This window comes from Rattus norvegicus, chromosome 4 (assembly GCF_021556685.1).
Source record: "Rattus norvegicus strain SHRSP/BbbUtx chromosome 4, alternate assembly SHRSP_T2T, whole genome shotgun sequence".
NCBI lineage: Eukaryota > Metazoa > Chordata > Mammalia > Rodentia > Muridae > Rattus > Rattus norvegicus.
In genome coordinates this window covers 34648809-34661241 of record NC_141537.1, presented here as the reverse complement: position 1 = coordinate 34661241, position 12433 = coordinate 34648809, and the positions used below count along the sequence as shown (strand labels likewise).

The 12433-nt window shown below is 43.5% G+C and overlaps 1 protein-coding gene across 12 annotated transcripts in view; it reads right to left on the bottom strand.

The window, feature by feature from the left end:
- The window catches only part of Dync1i1 (dynein cytoplasmic 1 intermediate chain 1), a 313021-nt gene extending 303429 nt beyond the window's left edge, over positions 1 to 9592 (bottom strand). For 8 of the 12 annotated variants that reach the window (XM_087656326.1, XM_087656328.1, XM_087656329.1 and 5 more), the window contains exon 1: positions 9372 to 9516. The gene's annotated coding sequence lies outside the window, so the exon portion shown is untranslated. Of the gene's footprint in view, positions 1 to 9371 lie in introns of all 12 variants that reach the window. The other 4 variants (NM_019234.3, NM_001439344.1, NM_001439346.1 and 1 more) reach the window with 1 other exon arrangement.
- Positions 9593 to 12433: the final 2841 nt, after the last annotated feature.

Here is a 12433-nt window from a genome sequence, read left to right as displayed (position 1 = left end):
CACACCATTTCCCACAAACCCTTGCTATTTTGATACAAGTCGGGTGGATGATGTAACAGGAGAGGCAGGCCATCTAAAAAGAGGACACTGTCTAAGCATACATTTCCCCTGGGCCTGTTTCCCTTTCAGTGACCAAACCCTACCAACTACAGATATCCACAATTCCTTTCTGAGACTAGGCCCTCAAGTAACCTATACTCACATTTTTAGCATTCAGTAGCCTGCTAAATAGTTAAACATTTCCACAGGTTTCCCTATAGAACTTTAACCACATTCTAAAGAAGAAACCATAGTCCAATTCAACTAGTGAAATCCTCATCTTGTGCAACAAAGAAATGGGCACAATTTCAGACCTAAGCTGAGCAGACACTCTAGCTTGCATTCTACAAAGGAGACGAAATGTTCTGTTGTCATTTATCCACTGGCACCATTTCAAATATCATCATCATTATTATGGCCTCACATGGGACATTGCAATAAAATGTAAACCCAATAATGAGTCTTAACTTTTCTTTATCACATTTGCCGTGAATCAAAGCACTGAACTGCTCAGTAAAGAACATCTGACAGAAAGCAAAATCAGAAGAATTAGTTTAAGAGTGACCGCATGGTAAAGTCTTGGCTTTGAGAAAATATGAAGAACTTGAGTCCAGAACCCTGGCAACTACCTAAAAAGTCCAACATGGTGGTCCATGTCTATAAACACAGTGTTGAGAAGACAGAGACAGGAAAGTCTCTCGAGCTCTTTGACCAATCAGTCTAGGTGACTGGAGTGAGCTCTGAGTACAGTGATGTACACCAACCTCAAAAAGAGAGGAATGAAGAGAATGAGGAAGATGTGCCGTAATGTGAGCTTTAGCCTCCACACATGTGTGTACACATTCAAGCTCACATGCATAGCTAGTACATTACATGTACATCATGCCAACATGTATTCTCTATGTCTCTGTGTGTCTCTGTTTGTCTCTGTCTTTCTGCATCTCCATCTCTGTCTCAAAAGAATTAGCTTAAGGGATTCATGGAGGGCACATATGCTCAAACCATCCTGCCTGCTGTTTCCTTAACAGAAAGCTCCCTAGACTCCCATTGCCACAGCAGAGATGCGCCATATGATTGTGACTGAGGGAGGCAAGGCTTCCAAAATCCTAGGCATTGCCAGGTCCAAATGCACACTGCGATCAAACTGACAATGGGTGCTACATTTAGGCAATGAATTTTTTTTTACCTAGACATATTAAAATGACCTAAAGAGGGAGGAATCCAATCTTTTAAGGTAATTAAGTGGGATTTACTCTGTCTTCTATTTCAGATCAACTAAAGCCTTCTGTGGGTTTTCTACCTGTCAGAGGCTCTACTGGGAAGCAGGAGAATGTATCAGAGAACTTGGAGTCTAACAAGGAAGCAGGCAGATGCATAAATAAGTATAAGCCCAAATAATATTTTCCACTGGTTCTCAGAGGGCAAGATCATATCCAGGCTAGAGAAAAGAAGGGTAAGAGTCACAGCTGTTTGACAAAAGAAAGCATCCTCCATACATGGGGTGCATATTATCCCCTGGGCCCTGTGCATTCACTGTCACTAACTCACACTAACTCTCTGGTCTGAGTAGTCATCCCCACAGATAGGTAAACAAACTGATGTTCTCATAAGCACGTTATCTCACACATTCTTCCTATGACTTTAAGTTCCCTTTTAGATGTCATGATCCAGCTATTTTGCCAAAAGCCAAGGAAACGGACTAAAATTGCACAGAAATTTTTAATGGGAAAATTGGAGAATTTTAAGAAGGACTTAACCTTGGCATTGCTAAAAGTTGAGGCCAGATGACTCTTTGCTGTGAGGTCTGAATTGCCCACCAGCTGTCCTATTTCTCCCCACTTGCTGCAAGTTGTAGTCCTCTTGCCCAAACGTGGCAAGTGATATTGTCTAGACATGGCCCAATGTTTCCAGAATCACTGGGAAATTGTCTTAACTAAAAGCCACCCATTTGACAACATGCAAAATGGCTCCTTTTTAAAAACCTTACTGAAAAGTGTCTTTAAATAGAAGAAGAGTCCTTCCTGCCCTCCACTCCACTAACACAACTTCAAAGAACAAGGCCCCTGGACCCATTAACTGCACCATACCCATGGAGCACCTGGCCACACAGAGGCTGTGTTAAAGGAGCTGGGGAAGGGAAGTGCTAAGGGCACTAATCTCTAGACCTGTAGCTTCTGTGTGTCTGCTTTCCAAAAGATGGTCTGCTGGAGACTGTGCCTCATTGGGGACTCCATTCCCAGCTATACTTACAAAGACATTTCTTCCGCATTACTGGAGAAAATAAGAAATGCAAGAAGGAAGGAAGGAAGGAAGGAAGGAAGGAAGGAAGGAAGGAAGGAAGGAAGGAAGGAAGAAAGGAAGGAAATGAGCAAGGGAGGGAGAAAGAGAGGGAAGGATGGAGGAGGAGAGGGAGGGGAGGGAGGAAGAGGAGGAAGGAAGAGGGAAAACAGGGAAGAAGGAAGGAGGAAGGGAGGTTATGAGGAAAAGAGGTCCAAATTTTAGTGAGTTTTGACTTCAAGCTATAAAAATATCTCTTTGCTTAAAACAGAGACTGAAGGAACACCCATTCAGAGCCTGCCCCACATTTGGCCCATACATATACAGCCACCCAATTAGACAAGATGGATGAAGCAAAGAAGTGCAGACCGACAGGAGCCGGATGTAGATCGCTCCTGAGAGACACAGCCAGAATACAGCAAATACAGAGGCGAATGCCAGCAGCAAACCACTGAACTGAGAATAGGTCCCCTATTGAAGGAATCAGAGAAAGAACTGGAAGAGCTTGAAGGGGCTCGAGACCCCAAAAGTACAACAATGCCAAGCAACCAGAGCTTCCAGGGACTAAGCCACTACCTAAAGACTATACATGGACTGACCCTGGACTCTGACCCCATAGGTAGCAATGAATATCCTAGTAAGAGCACCAGTGGAAGGGGAAGCCCTGGGTCCTGCTAAGACTGAACCCCCAGTGAACTAGACTGGTGGGGGGAGGGCGGCAATGGGGGGAGGGTTGGGAGGGGAACACCCACAAGGAAGGGGAGGGGGGAGGGGGATGTTTGCCCGGAAACCGGGAAAGGGAATAACACTCGAAATGTATATAAGAAATACTCAAGTTAATAAAAAAATAAAAATAAAAATAAAAATACAATGAAAAAAAAAAAGAAACAAAGAGTAAATAACTCTGAGTGTGAGAACAGAGAACAGATGATTCGTCAGTTTAGCCAAAAATAAGATGATCTGCTTCTTGACACAGACAAATTGTCATCAGCTTACTACTGTAAACTGGCTTGCTTAAACCTTGTTAATCAGTGACATAAAAATTATTACTTTGGGATTACAATAAAATTGTGGAGATGAAGATAGATGAAAAATGCATAGCTAAGTACACATTTCAAAAGAATAAATACATAACCAATAATACCTGTAGTTTTGTGTGACAATTTTCATCTGTTTTTCAATATGTTTTTGTGGTGATTGTTTTTAGTGAATATGTAATTTATGGCTATGAGGTAATTTTCACCTTACACAGAAAACTTTGTCTTAGGTGGTACAAAAAAGCTAAGGGGAAAAAATAAAATTGTTGGAGCTTGTTGAAAAAAAATATCTCTTTGCTAAAGAGATCTTTGGCATAGTTATTATAGTATTTACATTTTAATTGAGTTAATGCAGGATGTCATTATTTTATCTTTAATTGTCAAAGTCTCTCATGCTCTGAAAACCAGATTCAATATAATTTAACCGCTTTCTTTTGCTTGTCTGAGTGTGTGTGGTGTATCTGTGTGGTATGTAGGCAGATGGCTGGCATGTGTGTTCACAGGTGCACACACCCAAGAACACAGAAGTCAGAGGAGGACATCTGCTGCCCTGCTCTATTAATCTCTCCTCTATTCCTGTAAAACAAAGTCTCTCACTGACCTTGTAATTAGGTTGGTAGCCAGCAATTCCCAAGAATCCTCTTGTCTCTACTCCCTAGAGTGCTGGGGTATGAAGTCACAGCCAGCTTTTTATGTGTGTTCTGGGAACTTGAACTCAGATGTTCATGACTGCACTGCAAACATTCTTACCCATTGAGCTAGCTCTCCACTCCCGTGGTCAGTATTAAAACCCTTTATGACAAACATTAGATGCTAACCAAAAAATAGGATGTTCAAGAAGTGATGAAAGAAATTTTTTTTAAAAACGTAATTTTTAGGATGGGCAGTGGTGGCAATTTGGGAATAGAGGTAGGTGGATCTTGTGAGTTCAAGGCCAGCCTGGTCTACAGAGAGAGTTCCAGGACAGCCAGGGTTACACAGAAAATCTCTGTCTCAAAAAATCAAACAAACACAAAGATTGTTTAGGAATCATTGTGTTTAATCATAAGGAAATTCACTGATACCTGTGGCCATGCTCAGCTGTTGGCTAAGGACATAGTCACACGTTACAGTATCTCAGATCTGCCTCTTTTATTGCAAAGAAATCCTTAACTCTAGTAGAAATGCTGTATGCATTTGCCGTACTAGTAGCACTAGTTATTCTATACCACAAAATAAAACATGAAAGTACTGAGAGAACAGAAGAATGGAAAGATGTCAAGTCTGAAGCAGAACCTTGAATGTGAGCATCCTGCCCTCCATCTCCCTATTTCTGCAATATAACTTCAGGACTGCTGTGAACTGCAGAGCATGAGGATGTATGATAAGTTCAAGGCCTCCCAGGACATAGTACAGAGCCAGTGCTCCAGATCACAGCATTGTTACTGAAGCACAAAAGTCCCAGAAGATGGGGAAGCCTGGAAGGACATTCATCTTTGCAATGAGCTTGAGCTGCTGCTGCCCTGGGCAGACTGTCTTTGAACTGGGTTAGGTAAGGGCTGGTATATTCTACAAGATGTCTGGAGACACATGAATGTCACATGAGTGAGGCTTCATCTTCAGTCAATGAAGACAGGTCACAATGAGAAATGCCTAAGTCCTGTGCTCTTTCTGATAATACAGCCAGCCTTTTCCTTTCAGCGTGTGAGCAAGTTCTGGAAGGACACCGAGTGCTGACATAATAAACAGAAAGCTACATTAAAGGACACTTTTGGCAACACACATGGACAGAGGGACAATGAGATGTGGCAGAAAGAGAACAAACGGGCGTTGGAGTTATGCTGATCTGTATTTGAAATCTAGTACTTCCTTAGCTGGCCTCATGTGGCCTGGGACAAGTGACTGGAGTTTCTAAGCATCTCCTTGTTTGTGTAAGAAGATAAGGTCATCTACCTTTCGGGATGTTGGGGTGACTTGGTGAACTACTGTGTCAGTAAACTGTGCTCCAGGTAAATGCCGGAAGGGTAGACAAGTACTCCAGCCATGGCCAGTTCTGGAGACTTAACCCGAATGCAAACTGAACTCATGTAAGTATTCCTGACACCTGGGCTCTAGGTGAAACTCTGGATACATGACAGAACATCTTTTTTCCTTGGCTAGCCCAGGCACAGTGCTTTTGCCGTGATACATTTCAGCAATGACTTCTGTGCCTCCTCCAGAAACCCTGCCCCTGCTCCTTAAGAACCAGTGACTCTCAATCTCATATTATTTTAAAAATATCTCTAATTTCCCTTATAATATCTATGCAGATATGCATAAAATATTCATCAATTTTACTAGACTCAATGCCTATCCTAAACCTTCATGTGCTCCCTCTCCAGGGTCAACTCCGGTAATATAATAATAATACTGATAATAATAATAGTAATAATAACAATAATAATAATAATAATAATAATAGTGAGACTATGTACCTACCCAGGGTCTCTTCCAGACTTGTTCATAGGCAGTGGAGTGTTCATTATGGCAAGATTTGCTTTGCCATTCTCAAGTCAACCTTCTTACCCAGCAAAGCAAAGGAAATAATCCCAGAATGTATGGGGGGAAGGGCTGAGTAACCTGAGGTATACTCAATATATCAATCTGTTCACTGCTCCAGGCGTATACCCAAATGAACACATGGCCACACATTTTTCTAGGTGATATAGAGACTACTTAAAAAAGAATTTGTGGTCAAGGGGGCAACAAATTTACACAGCTTTGAAATTTTCTATTGGGGGGTTATTAAACGTTTTATTCCAAAGGGTAAATAAATGGAACTCACAGTTACCACTTGGGTGAGGGAAAATGTGCCTGCACTTGTAGCTTCCAGGGGAGTGTCTATAGTGAAACTCAACCCTGCCAACCCCAACAAGCTGTGCTCGGTCACTCATCCTTGACACAGGGATCAAAGAGATAAGTAATACTGAAAAAGCACAGAAAAGAGATTTGCTCAACATCACCACCTTGGGCAGAAAAACAAACAAAGGGATCCAGAGACCCCTCCTCCATGTTTCTCTTTGAGGTACTGACCAGTTTGTGTTGAGTTAGTGGCAAGAGGTATGTGTAACAGAGCAGGCTCATTACTAGGCTCTGGGTCCCGCTCTACAATGGTTTCCAAATGTCAGAACTGTGAAATCTCTTCCTAGGAGACAAGGTCCTCCCCTGATTGACTCCAGGATTTCAGCCTTTTGCTGCCCCCTAGATAAGGTTTTATTTTGGGGGGGGGTGGCTTTTAAATAGTTGCTATGCATTGTTTCAATAGCCTGACAGCCCAAGTGTCTCTCTTTAAGAGTCATCCACTGCCGGGACAATTACAGTCTACTTTTTGTAGAGCTGCCTGACCTGGTTAGACTCCTAGTTCTACTATTTATTAACTGTGATCTCTTTATACCACTTAACTCTGCTTCATGTTTAAGTGGTCTCTACCTTGTGGAGTCAACTTAAGGGCGAAAAAGAAACAACAACAACAACAACAACAACAACAACAACAACGACAACAACAACAACAGAGCCTACTACCCAGTATCTGAAATGAAAGCAATCAGAATTGCTTCATCGTCTGGAAGTGTGGTTACAAGAAGAGGCCTGGGCGTCTACATCAAAAACCCTAGCCAGTTAACTTGAGTAAACTTTAGGGAGTTACTTGACGTCACTGTGACCTAATTCTTTTAAGGGATTATAAGCAAAACCTCTGTCACAGGTTTTCCTATGAGATTTTTTTTTTTTTTTAGTAATTGCGAGAAGATATTTAAAATGGAATTCATGGGGAAAGTGCTTAGCACATTGTAGCTACTCCTATCAGCTTTGGCTATATTTAGTGAGCACAGCGTGAGCGGGATGCAGCCGAAAGAGAAGATACTTAGCTTTCCACAGACGTCTTTGATCCCTTCACTTGATGCTCGTGTAAGTGACAAAAAGAAACAGTCTAAGACGAGTGGTCGTTAAGGATAAAGGGTAACTTCCATGCCATGAGATCAGCCTGAGGCTAAAGGCTTGACATTCATTTTGCTCTATTGGCCTACAGAGCTGTCTGAACAGGCACAGAGTGTGTGGATTTCCTATCAACTTCTTGATCAACACTGGACTGCAGTGGGGGAGGAGTTAGGTATATGCAGAGGAAGGGATTGATATTTTTAGGAAAGACAAGTACTATGGGGAAATTTCACAGTACCTCCTCTTCAACAGACAGCATACTTAACAGAAAGGCCCTTCTACCATCTCAGAAACTCGTCAGAAACTAAGCACAACAGACAAACAGTTTAGTGACTCTGCCCTAATCAATTTGTGTATCCAGTGTCTTCTCTGCACAGAACCTTAACTGTGATTCTCCATAAAGATACAAAGTAAGCCTTTAACGGACAACCAATAGGAAAGCGGGTCAGGTCAGGCATTGGGCAGATGCTATGAGCTGTCCTCTCTGCCTTAGGAAGCCAGAGCATCCCGGAGATCCATGCAGGTGCACAGATGACAGAACCCCGAAACAAGACACAGATGCACGAGATGTTCTGGGGCGAATATAGTGCCCAACCCTGGGCAGGCTTGAACGGGTGCATTCGATACTCCGGTATTGTGCTGGAAGTTTTTAAAAGGAGTATCTCCTGATCACAGGCTCCTGGGAGCTGATATCCTGGAGAGCTAGTTCTAGGGAAGAGTGGACTGCCTTAGTGCTAGGACTGCCAGATTTTGTTCCACTAAGAAGCATGGTCAGAAGAACAGAGTTAAACGTTCCCGTTTCCCTATAGTAAACCTTTAGGCGCAAACTAGGCATTGTAAGAAAAAAAAAGAAGAAGAAAAAGAAGAAGTACTACAGACATTCTCCGGAATACCTGGGGGATGCAATTTGCACTGGATTTTTCCCATTTTGAAGTTACCAATATTTTAATACTGATCAACACATTCTCCCAGCCCCCAACAATTTCCACAATTACACAAAAGTATTCCGTTGATGGTTAGTGGTTAGTCATATCTATGCTATTATCCAAGGCTCTCTTTGACTGTCACTGGCACACTACATTGTCAGCTAAGCTTCCTGCTAGGCTGTAATGTCTGGAAGCAATTCCTTCACAACTTCAAGCTGCATCAAGTCTGTAATGTTCATTCCAAACACAATTCCAGCAAGAAAATGGCTGGCTACTTGTTCCTGCCTTAGGTGTGGTTAGAGTCCAGGAGAGCCAGTTTATTTATTCGATTTTCTGCCTTTCTTGAACCTTCTGTTTCCTAAGTGATATCCTTTCCTGGTCCTCAGTCTCCGGTTAACGTTTGCTGAGGTAAAAGTCATGAGACTCCCGGACACTCAGTTCCCCACCAGCTCTGCTAGGATCAGTGCTCTGGTGGCAACTCAGAGCTTTATATGGCCAGAGCAATTGCCGGTGGGAGAGGGGGAAGGAGAACGGCGGAGGTGTTTACCAAAACACATCCCCAGCCACACTTTTTTTTTTTAAATCCAGCAGAGAAAGAAGCTGGCATTTTGCATGAGTGTTTAATTAAAGCTCGGTTGGAAGTGCACTGGCCCCTCCGACCTGGCGGGTAGCAACAGCATCCTAAAGCTTTGCAGACAGCTCAGAAATGTAATCAAACAGCGTCCTTCCCCACACTCTGCAGATCTCCCTTCCTAGGGGCTATGAGCTGGTAGCCCACAGGGATGTGGACAGCCCAGCTGCTGGCCTTTTGCTCCCGGGGAGAAAAAAAAAAAACCAAGGTGAGGAACCTTGCCATGCCCCTCCCAGTGTACAAGGTGGGCTACAAGGTGATGACATCCTTGACCCTTCCTCCTCTGCCCGCACCTCTCTGCTCCTGGTGAGCTGCAGCCAGGGCTACCGCTGGAGGGCTCCAGCTTGGGGCACTCCAGTATGCAGGAGCATGGGAAAGGGGCCCAGGCTGTGCCCAGTGGTGGCTGCAGCAGTCGCTGCTTCCATGCCTGGTGTCCTGCAGATGCCTCCTGGGCCGAGGGGCACAGTGGTGGCTGCGCGTAGACACCACCTCCCACCCATGGGTTACCTGGATGCTGTCTGCGGAGGCTCACTGAGGTGGTGGAGGAGGCGCGGGAGGACGGGGAGCAGCGGGCCCGCGCCAGCAGGATGTGCTGTCTCACGCTGCGCGGCTAGGCTAGCGCTCCTCCCGGAGCGATCACTTCCTCTCTCCTGAGCTTGACACTGACAGCTCCCAGCACCCGGGCTGCGGGGCTCGCCCCGCCCACGGCCCACGCCCTCCACGCCCGCGCCTCCCGCGGGAGGGCCTCCGCACAGCGCAGCACCGCCTCGGGGCCAGCCTGGCAGGGAGGAGGGAACCCAGGGACAGTCAGTCCTGGGCTGCAGGAGGCGCACACCTAAGTTATTGCCAAGGAAAGCCAAGTCTGCCAAGCTCCTGATGATTTCCTCTATGGACAACTTTCACTCCCAGACAGAAAAACTTTAAGTCTTTTAAAAAGAAACAAACAAGCTTAGATCTATTCGTGCTGTATAGGTACGGATGAACCTAGATTTCCTGAACATACACAAATACAAATTCACAGCTACACACACAAACATATACATTATACTCCTCTCTCCCCCCTCCTCTCTCCCCCCTCCTCTCTCCCCCCTCCTCTCTCCCCCCCCCTCTCTCCCCTCCTCTCCCCCCTCCTTTCTCCCCCCTCCTCTCTTCTCTCTCTCTCTCTCTCTCTCTCTCTCTCTCTCTCTCTCTCTCTCTCTCTCCTTGTTGGAGTAGGTGTGGCCTTGTTAGAGGAAGTGAGTCACTTTGGGTATATATATATATATATATATATATGTATTTAAATCATATATACATATATTGACACATACACAAATGTATACATACAGAAATAGATACATGTGCTATGTACAGTGTGTTTGTGTGTGTGTGTGTGTGTGTGTGTGTGTGTGAGAGAGAGAGAGAGAGAGAGAGAGAGAGAGAGAGAGAGAGAGAGAGAGAATGTGTGTGTTGTAGCTTGCTTCCCATTGCTTCTCAGATGTCCTGGCTTTAAAAAATAAAAAAAAATTAAAAATTAAAAATAAATAAATAAATAAATAAATAAATAAATAAATAAAAAGCCTGAATATCATCTTCGGACTTCCCCAAAGTTTACCATACTAGCTGTTATAAAGCTGAGGAATGGAGTTTAGGATGTTAGGCAGTATGGGATTGGCATCATTTTGTAGATGAGCTTTTCATTATTTTGCATGACCATCCTGGTCATCCATGTACGAATAAGAGAGTAAATACATGGAGGGCATCTCATAGGCACCCAAATATTTGTAATTTTATCAGCTGGCGGGTGCCACAGTAACTCCAAAATAAGATCCAATTATGAATACAGTCTTAGCTAGCATTGTTTCAAATTTGTCCTCCTGGCTGGTCCTTTTTGATCATAGAAGTAGAAGTTTCTATTACCTGAGAGAGTAGACAAAATGCTGTAAGAACTGTGTGATGCTTGGCCTTGGTTATCAACCCGACTAGAGTTGAAATCAACTAAGAGATGTTCCCTTGGGCACACCTATTAGGCATGTTCTTGATCAGGTTGTACGAAAGGGGACACCCACTCTAAATGTTGGGAACATTTTCCCATGTTTTTCTCTCTATTACCCTCCCATTATCCTAGCAAATGCACCTATCTTGTCCACATCTTGTCCAGCTTATCTCATACATGGCCACTGCTGCCTTTTTGAAGACATCTGAAGCCAGTGTCATCAGTCTTCCAGAATGAGCTGATGACCAGTGGCTCCGTAGGGATTCCCCAGGCCTTTGCATTGGACTGGGACTGTAGAAGCATCCATCTCTTTAACTGGTCAGTACTGGTAGGTGTGGCCTTGTTGGAGTAGGTGTGGCCTTGTTAGAGGAAGTGAGTCACTTTAGGTATGGACTTTAAGACCCTCTTTTAGATTCGTGGAAGCCATATTTTCTCCTAACTGCCTTTGGATCAATATGTAGACCTCTCAACTCCTCCTGTGGCATGCCTTCTTGGATGCTGCCATACTTCCTGCCATGATGATACTGGACTGAACCTCTGAACCTATAAGCCAGTCCCAATTAAATGTTGTCCTTAGAAGAGCTGCTGTGGTCATGGTGTCTGTTCACAGCAGTAAAACCCTAACAAAGACAACTGGGTTCTTGTTTTCTGTAGTATGAAGATAACTATTGTTTGACAACCTACATTGTATCCCTTGAGTAGATCTAATGATCCTCTTTTAATACATATCCAATATCCATTTACTCAATTACCTCCCTCTATGTTACCCTCAATAACATAGTCTGCAAAAGGACCTTGAGTTGAGCAGCCTAGCTGAGGTTTGAATTCCATTTACCTCAGCACTCAGCCCACCTGGGAAGCCAAATCTCTGTCTTTACAACACATGACTGTCCAGTGCCCACTACTTTCAAACAATTGTACTGGTCATGCCACATGATCCAAAATGTAGGAGACTAGTCTTTGTTCTCGAAGGTATGATGGTAGAAGAAAGGAAACAAAAACAACTGTGACTGTAGACGTTTGAACAGAGAGCTACTCTTTCTAATGGTAGAAATAAAGAAGGGATGGCATTGCTAGATATAGAATTCTAGAAGAGATGAAACCTAAAAATGCGCACAGCAAATGTTAAGTAGAACAGCGTTTGTGAGAGTGACAGAATCATGTAGAGTATGACTGGGCCCTAACAGAAGCTGAAAATGTGTACTGGGGACCCACTAAAGGCATTCAAGTAGAAAACAAAACAAAACGACCCCCAAACCTGGATGAGTCATCTGGAGGCATCCACAGGATGAAGACTGGATTTACAAGTAAAGGCTGAAAAGACCATTTGGAAGTTCAGTACAGGATTCCACGATTTTGTCCAGTTCAAATACCATTACAAATATCCTACAGTATATGCTAAGTGAGTGTTAAGCCTTTAGTTAAAAGATTAGTCATTTAGTTACTTTATTTTGTTTCCTCAAAAAGAATACAATGTAGGATCTTGAAGAGGTATTTGAACATTTATGTTCATTGAACCATTTTGTTGTCTGGTGGTCAAAGAGTAGAAGCAATCAAACATCTACTCACAAATGGAAAATGGAAAAAAAATATA